At 35.5% G+C, this 21,642-nt stretch overlaps 1 protein-coding gene across 1 annotated transcript in view; it reads right to left on the bottom strand.

Moving 5' to 3' along the window:
- LOC125230157 (broad-complex core protein isoforms 1/2/3/4/5) overlaps positions 1–21,642 on the bottom strand; it is a 206,448-nt gene that overhangs the window by 146,674 nt on the left and 38,132 nt on the right. Inside the window, exon 3 of the mRNA XM_048135202.1 lies at positions 5,914–5,933. The gene's annotated coding sequence lies outside the window, so the exon portion shown is untranslated. The remainder of the gene's footprint in view (positions 1–5,913; positions 5,934–21,642) is intronic.

Raw genomic sequence — 21,642 nt, forward strand, 5'->3', positions numbered from 1 at the left:
CTGTATTCAGTAATCATTATGATACTTATCAAAGAGGATCCAGTTTATAGAGGGTTACTGTCAAAGTAAAATGTGTAATCACAGTGCATAGACTGCCATCTCTCGACACTGGCTTGAAACTTTTGAACCTCACTTTTGACAATTTGGCCCGTATTCTTAGCTTGATATGTGTTAAAATGTCAAATATTAATATTAGCGCAATCTAGTCGAGAGCCCCCAGAAGTGTAACGCCATCTAGGCCACCGTACCTTTTTTGGTATGGTTCTGAGGTGAGCATTTCTTTTTTTTTGCCATTTTTTTATTCTGATTTTTTTAGGGAATTTTAGGTCAATTTTACTCAGAATCACGAGTACTTTCAATCTCACTGGGAGACAAAAAGTGTCCCAGAATTTCCATACATTTTAGTTACTTTCCTCTTTTGTTACCCCACACAACATTTGTATGGAAAATAAGAAAATAAGAAAAAATCGTATAGAACAATTTTTTTAACTACTAGGGGGGCGTCCATTAATCGCGTCATACTGCATAGGGGGGGGAGGGGGTCATGAAAAAATCACCAAATATCACCATGGGGGGAGGGGGGGTTAGGAACATATCACGTGTATTTTTTTCTTACACTAACATAAACAAAAAATCATATTTCTGAGCTATTTTTATATCAACTTTTATAGTTAGAACTTGCGTTGTGCAGTGCAAAGAGAACAGAATAGAATAGAATATAACATAATATAATATAATTTATTCGTGGACACAGTCAAGATTAATTACACATTACAACACGAACAGAACGGTATGAAGTGCCACGAAATGGCCTCATCTCAGCGTGTTGCTGCCGTTGCTGATGACTTCCAGCGCTGATCTTCCGATGAGACCATCATGTGAGAAAAAAAGAGCTGTGTGCAGTCGGTTATTTTTCATTCTCAAAGATTTTTTTAGTTTGCCCTCATCACGTGTACACGGACAGTCGGTTATAGACGGTCAACCTAATCATGGCACTGAAAAAAGGCGGCAAATTTGGCAAATCACCGGCCAACTGTCTTCAAAAAACGCGTGCCTTCCTAAACTTTGACGTTGGCGGAATCATAGACGAGCCATAACACTTAAAAACCGGCCAAGTGTGAGTTGGACTCGTGTTGCAAGGGTTAGATCACAAGAAGAGCTTAAGCGCCTTTTGGAGGCGCTAAGTCATTTTTTAAAATAAAATAATAATATTTTGAACAATGTATAAAAAACCGGCCAAGAGCGTGTCGGGCCACGCTCAGTGTAGGGTTCCGTAGTTTTCCGTATTTTTCTCAAAAACTACTTAACCTATCAAGTTCAAAACAATTTTCTTAGAAAGTCTTTATAAAGTTCTACTTTTGTGATTTTTTCATATATTTTAAACATATAGTTCAAAACAAAAGTTAGAGGGGGGGGGACACTTTTTTTTCCTTTAGGAGCGATTATTTAAGAAAATATTAATATTAACAAAAAACGATTTTAGTAAACCCTTATTCATTTTTAAATACCTATCCAACAATATATCACACGTTGGGCTTGGAATGAAAAAAAAACAATCCCCACTTTACATGTAGTTTACCACTTTGTTGGCGTGATATACATATTGGTACCATATTTCAGCTTTCTAGTGCTACCGGTCACTGAGATTATCCGCGGACGGAGGGACGGACAGACAGACATGGCGAAACTATAAGGGTTCCTAGTTAACTACGAAACCCTAAAAAGACGAAACAAAAATGAATGTACATGTAATATTCAAACGCACTCAACACTTTCAAAAGATTTGGTAACTCCTTGCAGCCCCAGTGGGTGAAATTCGTAATTTGAGTATATTTCTAATAGGTTTTCTTGTAATCTATACATTAAAGGCTTACCCCGGTAATGTTTTGAAAATTTTATGCTAATTAGTTTCGGAGATAAGGGAATGGTAATTTTTGCCTGTTTTCTAAATTACTCGATTGAAAATTATTAAAAACATATATTTTTGAAATAATAAGGGCCATTTTTTTCAAAGTTGTCCACCCCACTTTTTTTGTAACATGGGTATTTTTTACGCGATTCATATTCAGAATCGCGAGGTCTTTTGATCGTGATAGGAGAAAAAAATATCCCAAAATTTCCATATTTTTTTTAGACCTTCCATTCCGTTACTGCCATACAAAATGTATGAAAAACTGGTATACGGAATAGGGAAAACACTTTTTTGCTCCTATTAGGATTGAAAGAGCTTGCGATTCTGAGTGGAAAGCACATCAAAAATTCCAAATAAAAAAAAAAGTGGGATGGACAACTTTGAAAAAAAAAAATGGCCCAATTAACGCTCTTTCATTTGATATGTAACACGCTAAAAAACTATTTCAAAAAACTTTGATTTCTAATTTTCACTTTCACCCTCCAAAAGTGTATGTAGTTGTTTTTTTTTATTTTATTTAAATTACATGACCGTCTTTGGGTCACAAGTTTACATATGTGTGCCAAACAAGTTAATTGGTTCAGTGATTTCCTTTTTGAGGTACGGAACCTTAAAAATGAGGGGGCGAAGGTTTAATTCTCATAGAAAATTTGAATTTCGCGCTAAGATTTGGTAGATTCGTGGGTTGGAAAAAAGTCTACTTAAGTTGCCAAAAAATTACACGTCATATTGGCCAGGGGGGGGGGGGGGGGGGGGTCCTGAAAATATCACCAAAGATCACCATGGGGGAGGGGGGGGTCTAAAATAAGCCAAAAACGTATGACGCGATTAATGGACGCCCCCTAGGATGTAATTTTTATATATATATGTAGTAATAATTCTTTTGAAATATAGAAAATAACCTTTAAAAAAAAAAACTAGGATTGAAGAAGCTAGTGGTTCTGAGTAGAAATACCATATATTTTAAAAAAATAACATATTTCATAAAAGTGGCGAAAAAAAAAGAAATGCTCAGGTACGTTTTTTTCTTAGACTTTATCTGTCTACGGAGTTACATAATTATGTCTTTGTACCTACTAATCGTTTTTCGTAACGTACTCGCTATCGAGTGGCGTAATGCTAGCATTGCACTTACATACCCCATGTCTGAAGGTAACGTCCGTGAGGGGTCATTCCCACGCATATTTGGGTCAGTGGGCAAGCGTGTGACCGAAATAGGCGATGTCGGTCTGTGTCACTGGCTAGGCTTATGAACTGAGAATAATTTGTTAGGTTTTAATTAAGGTACAGCGGGGCAAATCTCGACGGGGGTGGGGGCGATTGTAACTGATCCATTTTTTCCATTATTACACTATGATGTTGAGTTCTACATGTATCCACTGAACACGCCTACCATATATAACCGGTAGATACTCTATTTAATAATGCAAACATTGTAAAACATGAAAAAATGGATGAGTTACATTTGCCCCCTCCAGTCTAGATATGCCCCGCTGTACCTTAAAGATTATTGGGAATTTTGTCACACTTTTCAGTTTCTGACCACGTTAAGTGCGTTTTCACATTATCCGATCCGATATCAGAAGTAGGACCGATATCCCATAGATTTATATTTAAGCTGCCATCTTTTATTTGTGCCTTTGAAATCCTTCCGACATCCGATATCTGATCGGATGATGCACTAAATCTTGCGAAAAAATAGAAATGGTGCTATTTTTTTTATAATAGCAACACTTACTGTTCTACAAAAGTGACTCAATGGTAGCCACATTGCAAAACTGTTTATATAAACGATGGCGCCCCTATTTTTTTCTACTCTTTTTTTAACAGGTTGTGCAAACTAGTATCTAAAGATGTGGTCATGATTAGAGTCTGAGAACAAAGATTAAATTATTTCCATAGAAAATATTTTTGATTTGTATTTTAAGTAGTCACACTACTATTATACTTCATAAACATGAAATAAATGTCATATATAAAGAAAAAGTGACCATGGCCTCCAAGTATCCCGAGCTGGGGGCCGATTTTTGAGTCTCACTGTCACTAAAATACCGGTTGAAAACGGTGAATTGCCTATTATTTTCAGTGACAATTTTCTGAATTCGAACGCCGTGAGACTCAAAAATCGGCCACCTGAAATCGAACCAGCGTCCTCCGTTTACCGGCCTTTACAGGGGGCCACGAGCCTTCAGAAATGCCTGAGTTTAGTCACAGATTTTACTTAACTCTTCAAGCTCAAGTCTGAAATCTCGAGACTAATTATCAACTGCACCAAACACTACAAAGCTGCCAAGAACGCGGAAATCAAACGAAAATACATAACAGAATTACATAATTTAAAAGTGTGTGCTCCACAGAATCGCTAGCGGGAACAATTTAGGTTAAAATATAAGGATCTTGCATAAGAAAACGAAGAGGGGAGCCACCCCACTGTATCTCCGTTTTTAGTATTTTAGTAAGTTCAGGGGGGGAATTACCCCCGAGGGTGGGTAGAGGGTGGAGGGGGCAAGATGTTGATGTTTCTTAGTTTTATATTACTGCTGTACTTTATTATTTGTGTTAGTGTGTTTGTGTTTTATTTGGAGTGTGAGTGAGATTACGATGGCACTATGCAGATGCGGGTTTCATGAAACGGGTGGTTTTTTATTTGGCTCGTAAGGGCTGGGGGTAGTTCGGTTTTAGTGTCGGGTATTGATCCGGATGTGGAGTTTAGATTTGGTAATTGCCGATGGATGCTGCGCTTTTGGCGGTTTTAAGCGGTTTTCGATCGTGATTAAAATTAGCGTTGTGCATAGTGGTAGGCTAAGTAAGTACATATCATTAGTATAGTATTTTTTGAGTAAGTATAGAAAGCCAAGGTAATAAAATAGCGACCCATTTCTTAGGGCGTAAGTGCATTTTCACATTATCCGATCCGATATCGGATGTCGGAAGGATTTCAAAGGCAAAAATTAAAGATGGCGGCTGAAATGTATAGGACATCGGTCCTACAATTTCTACATCCGATATCGTATCGGATAATGTGAAAACGCATTAAGGGTATTCACTATGATTACAATAAATACATTTTTTTTTAAAAACACGCCATAAGTATACTCGTGTTATGTAGGTAAATAAAGTTTCTTAAGAAATGTGAGGTACTTCATTACGAAAGAATTTTTAGTAGCTAAGTACCCAAACCTTATGGAACCAAAGTTTGTATGTTTGAAGCGTAATATAGACTTTAAATTACCAATATAAAATGAATTTATTTTTACTGTATTCATTCAATAAATTAACAATAAGTTCAAAAATTCAACAACTTTTAATGTTAATATTGGTGTTCAAATACACAGCTGTGTAAAAAAAAATCAAACATTTTATAAGACTTTTTTTGAGTCATCTTGTATGTCCGCAGTCAATAACCATGTGGGAGGCAAAGCTAAAAATACTAAAAATAAGTAGGTACTTTAGATCTTACCGTGACCCAACAAGTTAGGTACATACTAAGCCAACTTCAAATTAATTTATCCAGAAAGCTTGTTACCAACAATCAAAAGGGCTCTTGTACTCATTTTGTGGTTTAAATAAGTTACACGTGTTCGCTTTACAAAGCGATAACACAACCTTCTGAATCATATAAAAGACTTCTGTTTTTATTTCATACACACGTCAAAAATCAGATTGGCACAACCTAAATGGAAACGGCGATGAAAAATTAAAAAAAAAATGGATAACCCACAAAACGGTGCGCTAAAAAATTCGGCGTATTTTTACCGATCTTTATTTGCTTTTACGAGCTAGTGAAAACGAGAGTGGCTGAAAAAATACGTCACTATTCCTATCGTGCGGCGGAAAAAAGAAAAAATGGCGAACGGCCGTTGAGAGCGAGAGTTCTATTTTCAAATTGCTCGGACCGACGGCGTTTTTTACTTTTTTTACCGGTTTTTTCGGACATGTGTTGCCGGTGGAAAAATGCCGATTCAGAACTGTTATTAGTTTTCATTCACTCATTCACTCACCTGTGCCGCTGTGTGTTCATCTGAAACAGAGGAAAAGCGTCGGTTAGTTATTAAAATATAAAAAGGTTTGTTATCTGATATTTTCATTTCTGAACAAAAAATTAAAAAATCATAATATATCTAGTATGAATAACAGTTTTCAAAATTGTATTGAACTTAAATTAGGAACATAATTTAAAATATGAACGAAACAAATCGTTCGTAAAGTTTTAGTTTGGGAACAGAAATTTCGAAGAGAGTCGTTAGGATCATATTTATTTTGTATTATACTTTTAGTTCCCTGCCATGCCATTAATAATTATGTTATTAAAGTCTTACTCTAATAAAGGCAAGGCATTTTACTGATTGAGAGAGTTCGTAAGTTCATAATTATTTTATTGCAGATGCCAAATGTAAGACATTCCATATCATCAGTAGTTATCTTCCATTTTGTTTGAGTCTTGCTTTTTGGATTAAATGCGTCCCAGAATATCCTCTCGTGCAGCAAGATGCCTCACACCAATTCAACTAGAATTAAAAAGTGCGTCAATAAGAAATATACGCATAGATTTATAGTGCCCCCGTCGAGCCTTGTTTGGTTTCAGTTTCAATTTAACTAAAAAAAACAGTTTTGGAAATTGTTGGAGGATAATTAATTATAAAAACTGTCTCTTGACTATTTATTTACTTTTGACAAAAAAAATTTTTTTTGGGAAAGTTTAAAAAGCGTCTCAACTCCCGTCGCTGTGCCGACGGCGGAGTAAAGACCTTTTCTTTTTGCCCGCCCCCATTCATTGGCCGATTTGCCGTTCTATTTTTGAATATTTCAACTTTCGCGCGCTACTTACGGATGCGTTTTCGAAATGGAACAATGTGTTCCAATTTCAAACTTATTTTGGGATGTTTCAAACCGTTATAATAGGCACCTATGTAAAGGAAAACAGTTATTATTATTTTAGATTTTGTACAAATGAGTAGGTGCTTGAGTAAATTACTGTAAGCAACTGATTAACTACTTATTAATTTACTAATTTGTTACCTAAATATTAAAAAATCTTACGTAACATTATTAAAGGAAGAAAATAAGCAATTTTAAGGTTTCTTTGACCTTTAAAACATTTATAGTTATAAATTTAATAATAGACGTATATGCGTCGTAGGTTGGGAGGTAGGTAGGAACACGAACATTTGAAAAGATTCTACTTACTACTAAAATCATCTGCCATCATAATATGATAAAATCTGCAAAATAGCGTATTCTTAATCTTAGAGGCCAGCAAAGCACTAGCCTAACACGGTAGTTAATAAGAATAACCTACAGACCTCAAAGTATCTGTGCTCAATGCCCAATACTTTGAAGCCCAATGAAAAACCTTAGTCTGGTTTTTTTTTTACTATGGATAGGTAGACGTTTAACCACGATCACACCTGATGGTAAGTGATGATGCGGTCTACGGTGGAGCACGCTTACCTATGAGATACCTATTTACTCTTGCTCTCCTATTCCTATTTACTCTATTTATATTGTGTGTCAGTGTTCTTCTTTGTCGTCAGACTCTAATAGACCCATTATATCATGCCGCATAGCCAAGACACCAATCATATTTTTTTTATTAGCCCGCTATAGTCCCACTGCTGGGCAAAGGCCTCTCCCCTTGATTTCCACAACTCCCTCTGCATGGTGTGCTTTTTCAGGCCAGTCACTCATAAAGGTGTCCAAGTGGTTCCGCCATTTTCGCCTAGGTCTGCCACGTCCCCGCTTCTTTGTCGTCATGGGTTGCATTGCATAGCTTCTTCTTCTTCAACCTAGCGTTTTCCCGGCCTAGCGCCAGGGTCCGCTAAAATACGGGAGCCTGGGGTCCGCTTTGACAACTAATTCCAAGATTTGGCGTAGGCACTAGTTTTACGAAAGCGACTGCCATATGACCTTCCAACCCGAAGGGTAACTAGGCCTTATTTGAATTAGTCCGGTTTCCTCACGATGTTTTCCTTCACCGAAAAGCGACTGGCAAATTTAATATCAAATGACATTTCGCAGTTCAGAAAAACTCATTGGTACGAGCCGGGTTCGAACCCGCGACCTCCGGATCGAAAGTCGCACGCTCTTACCGCTAGGCCACCAGCGCTTCAGTTGCATTGCATTGCATAGTACTTACAAATATTTTTTTAGTTCCTAAAAGATGATTAAAATGTATTCACGTTGAAGTCTGCTTTGGTTCATATTATCGTCTCCTTAAATGTTAGATTAGTCAAATGATGCGCCATCGCGAATGGCACAATCTATTGCCCATATATCGTTTATACCAAAAATAAATTTATCACAAAAAGCATGAATAAGGTAACGGACCCAATCATGGACATTTAAGGAAAATTTTCGCCCACTCATAAATGTAAAAATTCTACCGCTAAGCTTTAAATCTTGAATGTCCTATCCTTCTTTTACATTTCAAGCGTATTGCACAATAGTTTCTTCAAAACAAATTAAAACTTAGGTTTTTTTCTCCAATTATGGACGGCAGTTCTCTCATCCCCCATTATGGATTAAGTTTAAAATTTTACTTTTAAAGCTGATACTCAATGAGTCAATTTTATATACCATAAATACAATTAGTTTGAGTTATTTTAACATAGGATTGTTTCTTGTAAATTTTGGTTTTGTAAATTGTTCCTTGTCCATCATAGTTTTTTCGTTCCAGTAATGGACACTCGAAAATAAATTTCTTTATAAAACAAACTAGTATGTTTTATATTATCTCATGCTTAATGGTAAGTAAAACGCATTCAAGTTTACACCGAGTGAACTGAACATTACTAAGAATTCGTCTTGATATTTTTTTCAGTCTGATGAATTTTATCTTGTCGCCAAATCCTTCAGAAATAACCGAATTAATTGAGGCCATTTTATGGTAGTGGACGCTTATTTTTAAGGATTTGTGTTTTTTTGTCATAATTTGTCCATTATGGGCTATTTTACATATTAAGTAGTTTGTAATGGATTATGAGTGAAAATGTGTTGTTGTGCTGAATAAAAATAAATAAGAATGGTTAGTTCGCTGATGAGGCATCAGGGTAGTGGAGGCCATTTTTAGCGTATATGTAGTTTGTAATGGTTACTGGTTTTATGCTGGTTTTTCTATTACGGATGTTTATACCACTGATTGATCCTATTCGATTTGATATTTTGATCGAGTTATAAAATTATGAAATGATGTATCAAAAAAAAATGTTTTTTATCATGCAGAAACGTCTGCGAGCGATATTACATATTTTTAAAGTAAAGGAAAAATGGAAAAAATCACACCTGCCGGCAAGGCCAGAGGTCGCAGGTTCGAGTCCTGCCGGAGGTGTGAATTTTTCCATTTTTCCTTTAATTTAAAAATATGTGATGTATCAAAGTTATTGTAGTATTTGGTAATAAGCTTGGCTTTAAATATTGTGGTTCATCCTGAAAAATAAAGGTTACTTAAGTTTGATCTGTGTTTTCTATTTAATAAGACAAACATAAATATATCACAACTGTTGTGTGTTGGTAATTGCTTACCATCAGGCGATTCATCTCTTTTGTCTCTTTTCTTCCTAATTCAAAGTTTGATATACGACGAAAATTGAAACGATAATATGAATACGATTATATGCAGTGACATTTATTCAAACAAATACTACATTTGTCACTAACATATCCTATCCATGTTAAATCCAGAACTTATATCTGACATGGGATAAACTTCGAATCATGCAACCATAAAAAAGAATGTCTTCATTTTATATTTCATATTACCTTACGCTTCATACGTTCCAATATCGAATTTATAATTATATATACGAAGTCCGCATTACATAAAAAAATATTTTAAAATATAAATATACTTTAAAATTGGGCGGCCATTTAAGCTTCCATTATGATTACGGTCGGAATGAGCGTATGTGACGCACACACGCGCGCGGATTAACGGGCACATAGAAAAAAGTAAATAGTGATAAAAAAGCCACATTTTATTATGAGCCGATTGGAGTGTGAGTATCGGTTGGTACAGGCTGTTGCTTTTTTCTGAGACTTTTTTTTGGTAAGGGTATGTTTTATGTCATAATTATATAATTATGAGATGTGACCCTATAGCTAGAATTTAGCAAGTAAACTCTGGAATCTAATAAGTAGTTATAATATTTTAAAATTATATAAAATTTGATGACTGCTTGTTTACTGAATATGTAAACTGAATTGAAATATATTTTAAACATTATATTCATTTAAGTAATAGAAAAATGCCTCATTATAAACAAAGGAAAGCCAAGTTAACATTTGTTTCAGAAAAAAGTTCATAGACATCTTATTATATTTTATAATTTTATTATATACACAAAATAATACTTATATTTTTAGAGGTTTACTAAAATAACAATTATACCTATACGTGTTATTGCAATTGCAATTTCCCCACAACAGGATGCATTCAATATCACCAATTGCATTTCCTATTAAATAATATTATCACAAAAAAAGATAATTATAATAAAACAATAAAAATCGGGACATCCTGTGCATACGGAAAAAAGCACTTGTATTAGTGCGTACGTACACGATCGCGTCTGTGTAAGTCAACTGTCGATGTGTGCGTATCGAGGTCACATGCATTGTACACCGAGAGGAGGCAGTGACGCAACTTATGTGAAAAAACAAAATTATCGTTTTCGAGAAATTGGAAAGTCGATTTTGTAACGCGATGACGCGTTAGGTTGGAATTGACATTTGATTGCATGTTGCAGTGTTAATGTTTTAGGTGTTATAACGCTTCGATTCACCGATAACAAAATATAAAATTTTTTTTTTTTAATATTGTCATAAATCTAAAAAACCGGTGAATATTGTTTGTCGTTATTTATGTTTATTAAGAATACAACTTGTGTCACAGGTTTTTATGTAGCTCGTGAATTATTTTAAACAAGAGAAGTACGAGAAAATGTCTAAGAAATAAAAACATATTTGACTATTGTTTTATTAACACACATGTTTATTAGAAGTTATGTAAAGCAACGCTGTTTCTATGACTTCAAATCTCTAGGTAAGCAACGTTCTTAAACATACAAGTATTATCACCATAAAGGATGCATGAATAAAGTGATTTACCTATTATATGTTGTAATTAGTAAAATATAGAGGTATTTTGCTGAATTAAATTTCATTTTAATAAGGTTTTGAGTGCACCTGCCAATGCTTTCATATTTGGAGGTCTCATCTAGTTTGCCGACCGAAAATTAACCTGAATATCCAGTATGCAGACTACAATTATGAAATAAAATGTTTATAGCTCAATTATGTTGTTTTTAGTGGGTTTATGACTTGTTTTGGCGTATATTTTAAGTTTATGTTGTTTAAAAAGCACTTACCTATATTTCGATTATGACGAATACTTCGAAATACGTTTAAACAAGTGGTTTGGATATTAATAATAAACATCCTTTCAAGGCAAATTTAATATGCTTTTTAGGGGTTTTTGAATGAATGAATGAATGAATTTATTCATAAATGGTACATTTACAAGTCAATTGCTTATATACGTATACATGTTCGAATGTATGTCCGGGTTCGAATCCCGGTAAGGGCATTTATTTGTGTGATGAGCACAGATATTTGTTCCTGAGTCATGGATGTTTTCTATGTATATAAGTATTTGTATATTATATATATCGTTGTCTGTGTACCCACAACACAAGCCTTCTTGAGCTTACCGTGGGCCTCAGTCAATCTGTGTAAGAATGTCCTGTAATATTTATTTATTTATTTATGTTTATTTTTTACTAATATGAGAATAGTTGAGACATAATAAATAATTTAGCTGTACATACCTTTACAATACAAGGAATTGATTTTAGTCCATAAGTGTATATTCAATTTTGTAACAAATCATTATTTGCACATAAGTGTTAATCGAAGTCAATCATTCAAATCATTTTGTAGTAGTATCTCTCAGTAGATATACTAATATAAAATGGCTATTTACTTTTAAGTATTGTTACTCTTATGTTCTAGCTATAAATGGGAATTAGTCCCAGCATATAGGTTATAGATATCGCACCACCATTATTTGGTTCTTGAATCCGATATATGCCTTCTATTTCTCAATAAAAGCATGTACACAAGTCCTCAAAAGGTTCAACAAAATGTGACATTATAACTGCACATCATTCAATTCGGTACTCAGCCAATTTGCGAAATGTGTCAAATAAATCCCGCTGACGGCCGTTAGTCATCTCGCGCATTCATCTCGTTTAATGCTGCGCCGGTCGCGGTGAAATTCAGGTCAGCCTTTAAGGCGTTATTGTTTTGCGATGTTAGTGTGTCTGAGTGCATGCTCATATTGGGCGTATAGCGGGGCGGAGCGTCAAACAATAGAAGTTCATACGAGTGTCCTGAGTCGACGCTGCATAGATTATATGCACGCTCGCCCGCCACGCCGCACGCCCCGCCGAACGCTCCGCACCAAGCGTCCACTCAGGCACAGTATAATAAAGAGTACTATCGTACAGAGTGGCCACTTCCGCTCCGCGCTGAAAGTGTCTCCCACCCCCTCTCGGTTACCTCACTGTTACCGCCTGTCAAAACCGCGAACAGTCGACCTGTCATATTTCACTCATACTGCTCTAAGGTTAACTGGAAGAAATCCCTTAATGGGATAAGTTCGCCTTTGTACAAATGATGTGTGTGTTCTTTTTTTCTTTACTGTGTGTGTTCTTATCTTTGTACAATAAAGTGTATTACTACTACTACTACTACTACTACTACAAGCATAGTACGCGTTTACCTACACGAGCTTAGACTGTGTGCTAGGAACGCGCTTCTTTCGTATATTTGATCGCCAGTGTCCGAGGTGTGACTCAAGCCTTACACTTAGGCGTTCGCTTCATATGCAAAGTTCCGTGATAAAATCTGGGCTCAGTATAAAGAGCTGAATGATTTGTTCAAACAATTTTTGCGTATGTTTTTTTAATATCGTGACACACATTCGGTATTTGTGGCTGTTTGTCGAGAAAGTAACGGTAAATGTGAATCTTATTACCCTTTTTGTAACTAAAGGAAGTATTGAAATAAAATGAAGGGAATTAGTTATGGTCGTTATGGATACAATTTACGAGTTTAACGACGATTTGATTTGGACTTAAACTATTTTCGTTATCATATCGTTATAACCAGATCTATAGTCAAAAATCCAGGTTATAAAATAATATTACGATTTATAAATAGGGCCTTTTATACCCGCGTCTGTATTAGTCGGTGCAATGTGATAATGATAAATAACTTTATTTGTGCGCAGCTATACAAATTGAGTCATACTTTTATACAATAAAGCTACTGTTAAACCAAACGTTAATTACTAGGATATCCTACCAATTCAAATGGCAAATCTAATTGCACGGCTGACTGACGCGCCATTTAATTTATAATTCAAATCTAAAAAGCTATTTAATTTTGTTCATTAGCGGAAATAGCCAATGGCCCCTGTGCGTGTACTCTATTGCCCAAAAATGCAGGCCTTGTCGCAACAACACATTAAAAATTGACAATCGCGGTGTTCGTCTAGCTAGCAGGTCTAGTAGATGCAACTTTTTTATTTTATTTTTGTAAGTATTGTTCTTTGGTATAGGCTAGAAAATTGTAGGTATTTATTTGATTCGAAGTGGGATAGGATTTTATTTTTGTGTTTACCCATATCATTTACCAATACCATTGTTCTTTTCGATTATAGAAAGAATAAAATTTTGTTTTGGTATTTATTAATAAATAATTGAAACATGTCTTGTAATTTTTTAACAATACAATATTTCGTAAAAAATGAACTCAAAATAAGTAGTCTGTTGCAATTGACTATCTTGTTAATTCTGTTTGATACAAATCATGTTTTATCGTAACGTTGCTTATAGCGCTTTAACCATAATCACAACAGATTACATTTTTCGAGCGGAATAAACTGTAAATAATACTACATATCAAAACAAATGAGTTGCTAAACAGATTTATGTTATTATTGTTGTTCTAGCTAGTCCATTAACAGTCAATGCCACATATATTTAAACTGTTGCTACCATTATCGCAAAACAACAATGAACGCAATGTTGTGCCAACACTCCGAACAAAAAAGCCAACAAGACCTTAATAATGCCATTTAATCGAAAATCGTCACGAGACAAGTAATGAATCGATATTGATTGCATAAAAGCAGCGATTGCGGTGAACCTGTCGGGTTACCATGAAGTAAGTAAGTCAGAGAGGGACGGAGCTACACAACTGGTATAGCGGTGTCCCTTTCTCTCGAACCTGTTCGCCTTTATGCGCCGACGCAGCTTGTCAAAATATCAACATGTTCAAACTAAAAAGTAGTAAAGGCATATTCATTATCATCCAAAGTAATACCTTCATACTTAAGGCATTAAGCTTATTTCTTAATAGCAGTATTTCAGTGGTTATAGCGATTTTAAGCTGTCAAAAGGAGAGGTCATGTTCACATGGCTCTGAAGCAAGTAGGTACACATCTTTTATTATTATTTTTTGATTAATGTGAAGCAGAAACATGTTTTGAATAATGTAGGTGAAGTAGGTAGTTAAAATCATATAGGTACCAAGTAAGTATTTTAATTTTAGATTTTAGTTTTGCTTGGCATAAACAGAAAAACAACCTTGTATGTAAATTATTGTTTGTAACTGTGGGAAAACCCATTCGATAGGATCATATTCGTCTGTTTTATTTTCCTTAAAGTGTTAAGTGAGATTTCGTCTTTTATGAAGTAATTGGTAGTTGAGGTTTTCATATAAATTGCGGTCGTTGCAATACATTTCAGGTTTAATCGGCCATCGGCAATAATATTAAGTATAATGTTACTCCAAAAATATTTAAATGTACAGGTTTTTACAACAAAAATAACCATGTTAATCCAAACTTTTCATCAAAATAATTATCTCTCCTACTTTTCAATATCTCTCCTAGCTACTGCTAGAAAGTAATGTTCAAAATTTTGAGACACACTGCAAAAAAAAAAAGATTAATGCATAAGTCCTGCTCTCCATGTCTGGCTTTCACAACCCCGGGCCATAAATGATGTGCACCGCTGATGACGGTTAATTTAATTGGCTTTGATGATTATCCGCCTTATATTTTGGGTTTGAACGTACAAAAATGACAACGAACATTACTTTTAAAAATTACTACAATTATCCTGAACCCTGGCATTTTTAGTGCGAATGAGTCATTTATGGGCAAAATGACTCTACCTATTGAAAAGGTTGAAAGTCTGCAAATGGCCGCGTTAATGTTGTAATATTTTTACTACAATACACAAACACTGCACTGGTTTCAGAGTTATGTGTATAATATAATTTTATGCTATTCTTAAAACGCAAGCGGACGACCGCCCCGAACCACTTTTCCTTATACATGTGGTCCCCATTTTCCCCTCTAGAAATCATTTTTTTAAAATAATTTGATGAATACTGTAAATAACCCCTATTTAATTATTGTAAAAGTTAAGAACATGTAAAATGTGTATATAAATGTATGTTTTCCTTCGTAATCGTATAACAATACATCTGAAAAAAAAATGGGATTAGCTATTATTTAAATAACCCGTGTAATATTATTTTCTATGATGTTAACACGTAGAGGGGAAAATGAGGGCCTATATTTGTATCAATCGTCCCCTACAAGCAAGCAACTTGAAATAAAAGGAGTAGGGCGTACATGGCACTTCTCCTTGGGCTTAAAAAAACCAAGACGACCGCCCGACGATGCGCGCTTATTTCAGCAATTGACCTAAATACGCCACATGGTCGCGCTGCGTTAACGCACTCCGTCAGTTTGATGTACGCGCTTCGTTGTGTGAGTGAGGTGTCGATGTGTGCTCAGGTTGTATTTTGATTGTAGGGTTGGGAAAAATAATGTGATTAAGAACTAATTATTATGCATTTTGAATTAGTGATGTTTGCGTTTGTATTTTTAGCTTTTTATTGGTTTAAATTTGTGATATATTTGATTTGAAAGGCTTACTGATGTAATAAATGTTAAACTTAGTCTGTCGGTTGGTTACCGATTTAGCTGAAACTTGGAAATATGACTAAATAGCCTTTGCCCGCGGCTTCGCTCGCGTTGGAAAGAGACAAAAAGCAGCCTATGTCACTCTCCATCCCTTCAACTATCTTCACTTAAAAAATTACGTCAATTCGACGGCGACGCTCCGTTTTGCCGTGAAAGACGGACAAACAAACAGACACACACACTTTCACGTTTAAAATATTAGTATGGATTACGATACTTACTTTAAAACGTTACTTTCAGTCGTAAGTAGATGTTTATTAAAATAGTGTTCCATTTTGTCGTTCAATACTTTTCTATCGACTTACTATTTCACCAGATCCGTTGGTGTCAAGTTATACTTTATTTACAGAAATAAACATTGTCTTAATTATCATAAAAACTTTTTTTCTGCATACTCTACGCCCAATGACGGGCAATATTGAATTGTGGCGCCATGCATGTGTGAGTGCCTCACACATTTTTTGATCTCCATTTTTATTTGCCCGTTCCCATGTGTGCGTGTAGTGCACACTACAACGCACGCACACTAATTGCGATAGCTACTTCATTTAAATTTCGAATGACAATCGCCCGGTTGCGAAAAGCACGTAAGTGAGAATTTTAAATATTTCTTCACCGCTTAGGACATTTGCATTTTATAATGAGCGCGTTGAGTTTGGCATTTGTATGGGCTATGAAAGTGTCGTGAGTTTTTTTTATTGCGTTTCAGTTTTGAGAAATATGCACTTTGTGTAAATGCGTTAATTGTTCATAAGTTAACAGTTATACGTGTAAATTGTGTGTGTAATTGTGTATTTGTATTTTCTAAATAAATTATTTGTATTTGTATTATACGTGTAAATATTCTACACTCAAGGACTTTAATTGTTGAGCCATTTAGAGGCCACAATAATTTTGTTATTTCATAGTTAAGCTATGACGTATCTAGTATAAAATAAGCTAGAAGTGGATCAACAACTAAACTATTTGGCCATATTTAAGTAATTTCATTTACAAACAAAAACAGAAAAATAAGCTAGTTATACTCCCATAAGAAGACTTAAGTTCCTTAAGGGGTCCAGTAACAGAACTGGCTGTCAGTCTTAGTTCTATTAATGCCACTTTTAGTTCATGCTTTGAGTGGTGGTAATTTTAGTTTTTTTATTGATCTATTAGGACGTAAGAACATTATCATTTATCTTATTAAAAAGTTGCTTAATATCTTTTGTTCTTTTTTTAAATCTTGCCGTTTTTTATAACATAATAATCGTATTTAATAAGATCATCTTCTTAAATACAAAAGAGGCTCAATTAACTAATGAAAAGATGATGGGGAAGCGGAAAAGTCTCGGATTAGGGTCAATGTTTGATGCTTTAAGGAGTAAACAGGATGTAAAGGAAAGTGCGCTTATAAATAATTTAAGGAAAAATTTGAGTTAGGATATTGATTTTCTGAGAATAGAATGTTTAAAAATACGTGAAAATTATGACACAATTTCGTTTTTATTTTGGTAGGTATCGAACTTCCTGAATAAGGTGTAATTTTAGTATTGTTACTGTATAACTTTTAATATTTTAGTGTAAGAATAACTCCTGATGTGTATCATGGAGCGATATCGTCTCTTAGACTAAGCTCATTAAATAAAGATTTAAAAAAATCTATAATAATTTACATTATAGGGAATTACTTAGGTACCTATGCAATTTAAATTAATCTTCTGTGAAACTACGTTAACTTATTTTACTATATCCTGTGATCTATGGTAAGTTTAATACTATCTTATTATAAGTACTTGACAATGAAGATGATATTGATTTTTTGCGACAAAAAAAATATAACGCAAAAATCAAAATTTTGTACTTACCCCATTTTACCAGACATCGCCAATTCACGATAAACGGCCCATACAGCCGGACATTACCGCCCTCATTTTTATTTGGGTACATAGACGAAAAACACCCTTTTTTTACACATAACACACATACACCTTGTATGGCACATTATGTAACTGGCAGCACATAAATTGGCCGACGTCGATAATTAGTGGATGTTTTTTAAAACGGAATTCCAAATTTGAAATGGTGTTTTAAAATTTTAAATTGGATAGTTAATGAATGCGTTGTGGGGGTTGTGTTTACTGGGCGTTTGTTTGTCTGATCGGGCCTTTATTAAAGTACGGGACAGCGTGCTGCTGAATAAGTGTGTTGAGGTCTTATACTGGTATATCATTATATGGAGTGTAGATTGTGGGGCGTGAGATTGTGACAGGGAGAAAAGAAAATCTTTTCGAAAGACTTTCATTTATTATTTTCATTCCTAGTTAAAGCTTCAATCATTAACGGGAATAATGAGAAAGTTATTGACGTCATGACATTGTCATACTATTTCATTTTATATCCCTGGATTGACTAAATACTATAGAAACCATAGATACAATTTTTTCGTGAGTAAAACAAAACAAATCGACATAACATAGGAAATCTAAATCGTCGAAGATGCATTGTGTGAAAGAGGATATGAGAAAATGAGTGCTGAGATGACGAGATACAGAGAAGAATCTAAGAGGAAGACGAGTTGTTCCGACCCCACATAACGTGGGATAAAGTAGGCATGGGTGGGATAAGAAGGAGGAGATAGGAGATCTAAATAAGATAAAGATAAAGATAAAACACTTTTATTCGTGACATTCACAACACGTACGTTCATGTACAAGCAACAAGAAAACAAGAAACAGAGAACAGAGCATTAAGTGCGCATCACGAAATGGACCCAACTCAGCATATTGCTAGCTGAAAGCCAGCGCTGGTCTTCCATAGGACCCATTCGGCAAATATAGTCTCATACCTAAAATCTGGACTGGACCAAGATTTCAATAATAACCTATAACAGTTAGATTGAGAATGAAATGAGTTTTTATTTCATACTAAGTAGCTTCGCGCGCGTTAGAAAGAGATAAAAAGTAGTCTAAGTATGTCACTTTCCATCCTTTCAACTATCTCCACTTAAAAAATAACGTCTTTCGTCTATTGTCTTTTTTCTTTCTCGCTCCGTTTTGTCGTGAAAGATGGACAAACAAACAGACACACACACTTTCCCATTTATAATATTAGTTTGGATACATACATATAATTACGCCTGTATACCATAAAGGGGTAGGCAGAGCACATGAAACTGCTAAAGTTACAGTGCTATTCTTGGCAAATAAGGGGTTGAAAGAAATAGTTATTTGTTATACAAGGGGGCAAAGTTGTATTTTAACGCCGAGTTTGGAATTGAAAAACGAGCAAGTGAAAGGATTCTATAGTTGAACCACGAGCGAAGCGAGTGGTTCGAGAATAGAATCCTGAACTTGCGAGTTTTTTAACACACGAGAAGTAAAATACATTTGCACCCGAGTGTAACACAAAACTTTTCCCCTCACTATAGCGAGGAAACTACAACGCAAAAATTGCGTTTATCACTGCTTCCAGTAGTTCCACAGGTGGTAAATCATCTTTATTACTAGATTCACCTACATTTATAAATTTTGAAGCAGTTAATTTGACTTTATTCAAGGTCAAATTACTTTACCCACTAGTGGATAAAATGCGTTTTTACCCGCTGGTATTAAAGGACAAAACACGTGTTTCCGAGCTAGTGAGGGGAAAACGAAATTGTGACATTGCATTGACAGGTTGCCAGCCTCTCGCCTACGCCACAATTGACCCCATATCCCACAGTCGCCTTGTACGACACCCACGGAAAGTAAGGGGATGGGGAAATTCTTAACCCGTCACCACACGGGTTTATTTCATACTAGCTTTTGCCCGCGGCTTCGCTCGCGTTAGAAGGAGACAAAAAGTAGCCTATGTCACTTCCGATCTTTTCAACTATCTCCACAGAATATATAATAGTACAAGTACAGAAGGCCCACTGCTTTGATGTTCACGAAATGCCGCCTTTTTAAATGCCTACAAAATTCTAACAAAGAAACGAGCCGCACGTGCGCAGCGTCGGATGATAGGGTTGCCTATGGATTAAAACGAATTAATTCTCAGATAAAATGTTATATTATTTATTCAAGTCTTGACTACTTTCTAGGTCTATATACAGTATTTATATATTTTTGTTTAAGCCTTCAGCATCACAAGCCTTATTGAACATTTACGTGGGACTTAATCAATAAGATCTGTGTAAGATTGTCCTATTTTATTCATGATGTCTATTTAACTAAGCATTATTAGCCATTCCACACGTGGACATCGCATATGAACCTTAAAAAAAAACTCGCGACGTAAAGTAACAATAGAAAGTGCGAACGTGCGTTCCGTGAGAACGCGCGCCACCCCTGATTAGGCCGCGAACTCGCGGCCGCCAGCATGTACTTGTAGCGCGGCGATAGAATCGCAGAGTGAGCCGCCCCTGCTATCTCCACATAAAAATCACGTCAATTTCTCGCTCCGTATTGCCGTGAAAGACGGACAAACAAAACAGACACACACACTTTCCCATTTATAATATTAGTATGGATAACATACGATTTTATTTTAAAGTACTTTGTAAGTGTTCTTTCTTAGTTCAAAGGTCAAATTTCTTCCTCTTCACTCCAAGTGGCTGCATTATGATAGCCACTTTTTGTGACCCCTTTCTCCCGTTTTTCCCTATAAGACTATTTGCAGTAATATTTATATGAGCCTCTGGTAAAAAAAGCCACTGGTAGCAGTGCGGTAAGTGCGTGCGACTTTCGTTCCGGAGGTCGTGGGTTCGAACCCCGGCTCGCACGCAATGAGTTTTTGGGAACTTCTGTCCGAAATGTCATTTGATATTTGCCAGTCGCTTTTCGGTGAAGAAAACATCCGGTGGAAACCGGACTTCCTAATTTGTAAGTTACCCTTCGGGTTGGAAGGTCAGATGGCAGTCGAGGAAATCGCGACACGAAAATGGAGATGGATTGGACACACTTTCGTAAAACTAGTTCCTACGCCAAATCTTGGGATTAGTTGAAAATCAAAGCTGGACCCCGAGGTTGAAGATAGAAAGGCGTGGCGCGATGAGCCCTTTGCACCTGACAAATGCCGTCGCTTTCGTAATAACGCAAGGAGGCTGATGATGTATTTGAGCCTGTATAACACGTCGTTCTATTTGCTAGCATTTTCGCGCTTACCGTCAAATCAACTAAAAAAGTCATATGAAAGGAAAATGTACAAGGTAGAAAGTTGAAGCATCTTCGAAAAAGGTCTTAAGTTTCACTCCTGCTTTTTTCTTTACAGATAGATTTCATTCCTATACGAACATAACATTTGTGAGGTGACCCTTACTGGCGCTTCCACCCTTTCCATATTCACATTGAAGGGCAAAGGGTCTGTGTATGGAATGTATGTAGTAAAGGAAAGGGCCCTTGAGGATTTATACTTTCATAGGCTTGAAGGGTTTAGGGATATTTAAACTGGATTTTAGTGATGAGTTATTTCAGTTGAGACAGTTTTCATCTTTACAAAAAAATAAAGGTGAAAAAAATTAAGAGTAGAAATTACAATAAGAACATAATTATATACTTTATCGATATATACAATCCTGTACTAAAGTATCTGATTGATCAAATGGTTGACTAGTAGGGATTGCGTGAAGGCATTAAGTCCGCCATCTGTACAATTTTATTATCCGCCATCTGTATAATTTAATGTATCGTGCAAATAATGTTTAAAAAAA

The sequence above is a fragment of the Leguminivora glycinivorella genome, chromosome 10 (assembly GCF_023078275.1).
Source record: "Leguminivora glycinivorella isolate SPB_JAAS2020 chromosome 10, LegGlyc_1.1, whole genome shotgun sequence".
NCBI lineage: Eukaryota > Metazoa > Arthropoda > Insecta > Lepidoptera > Tortricidae > Leguminivora > Leguminivora glycinivorella.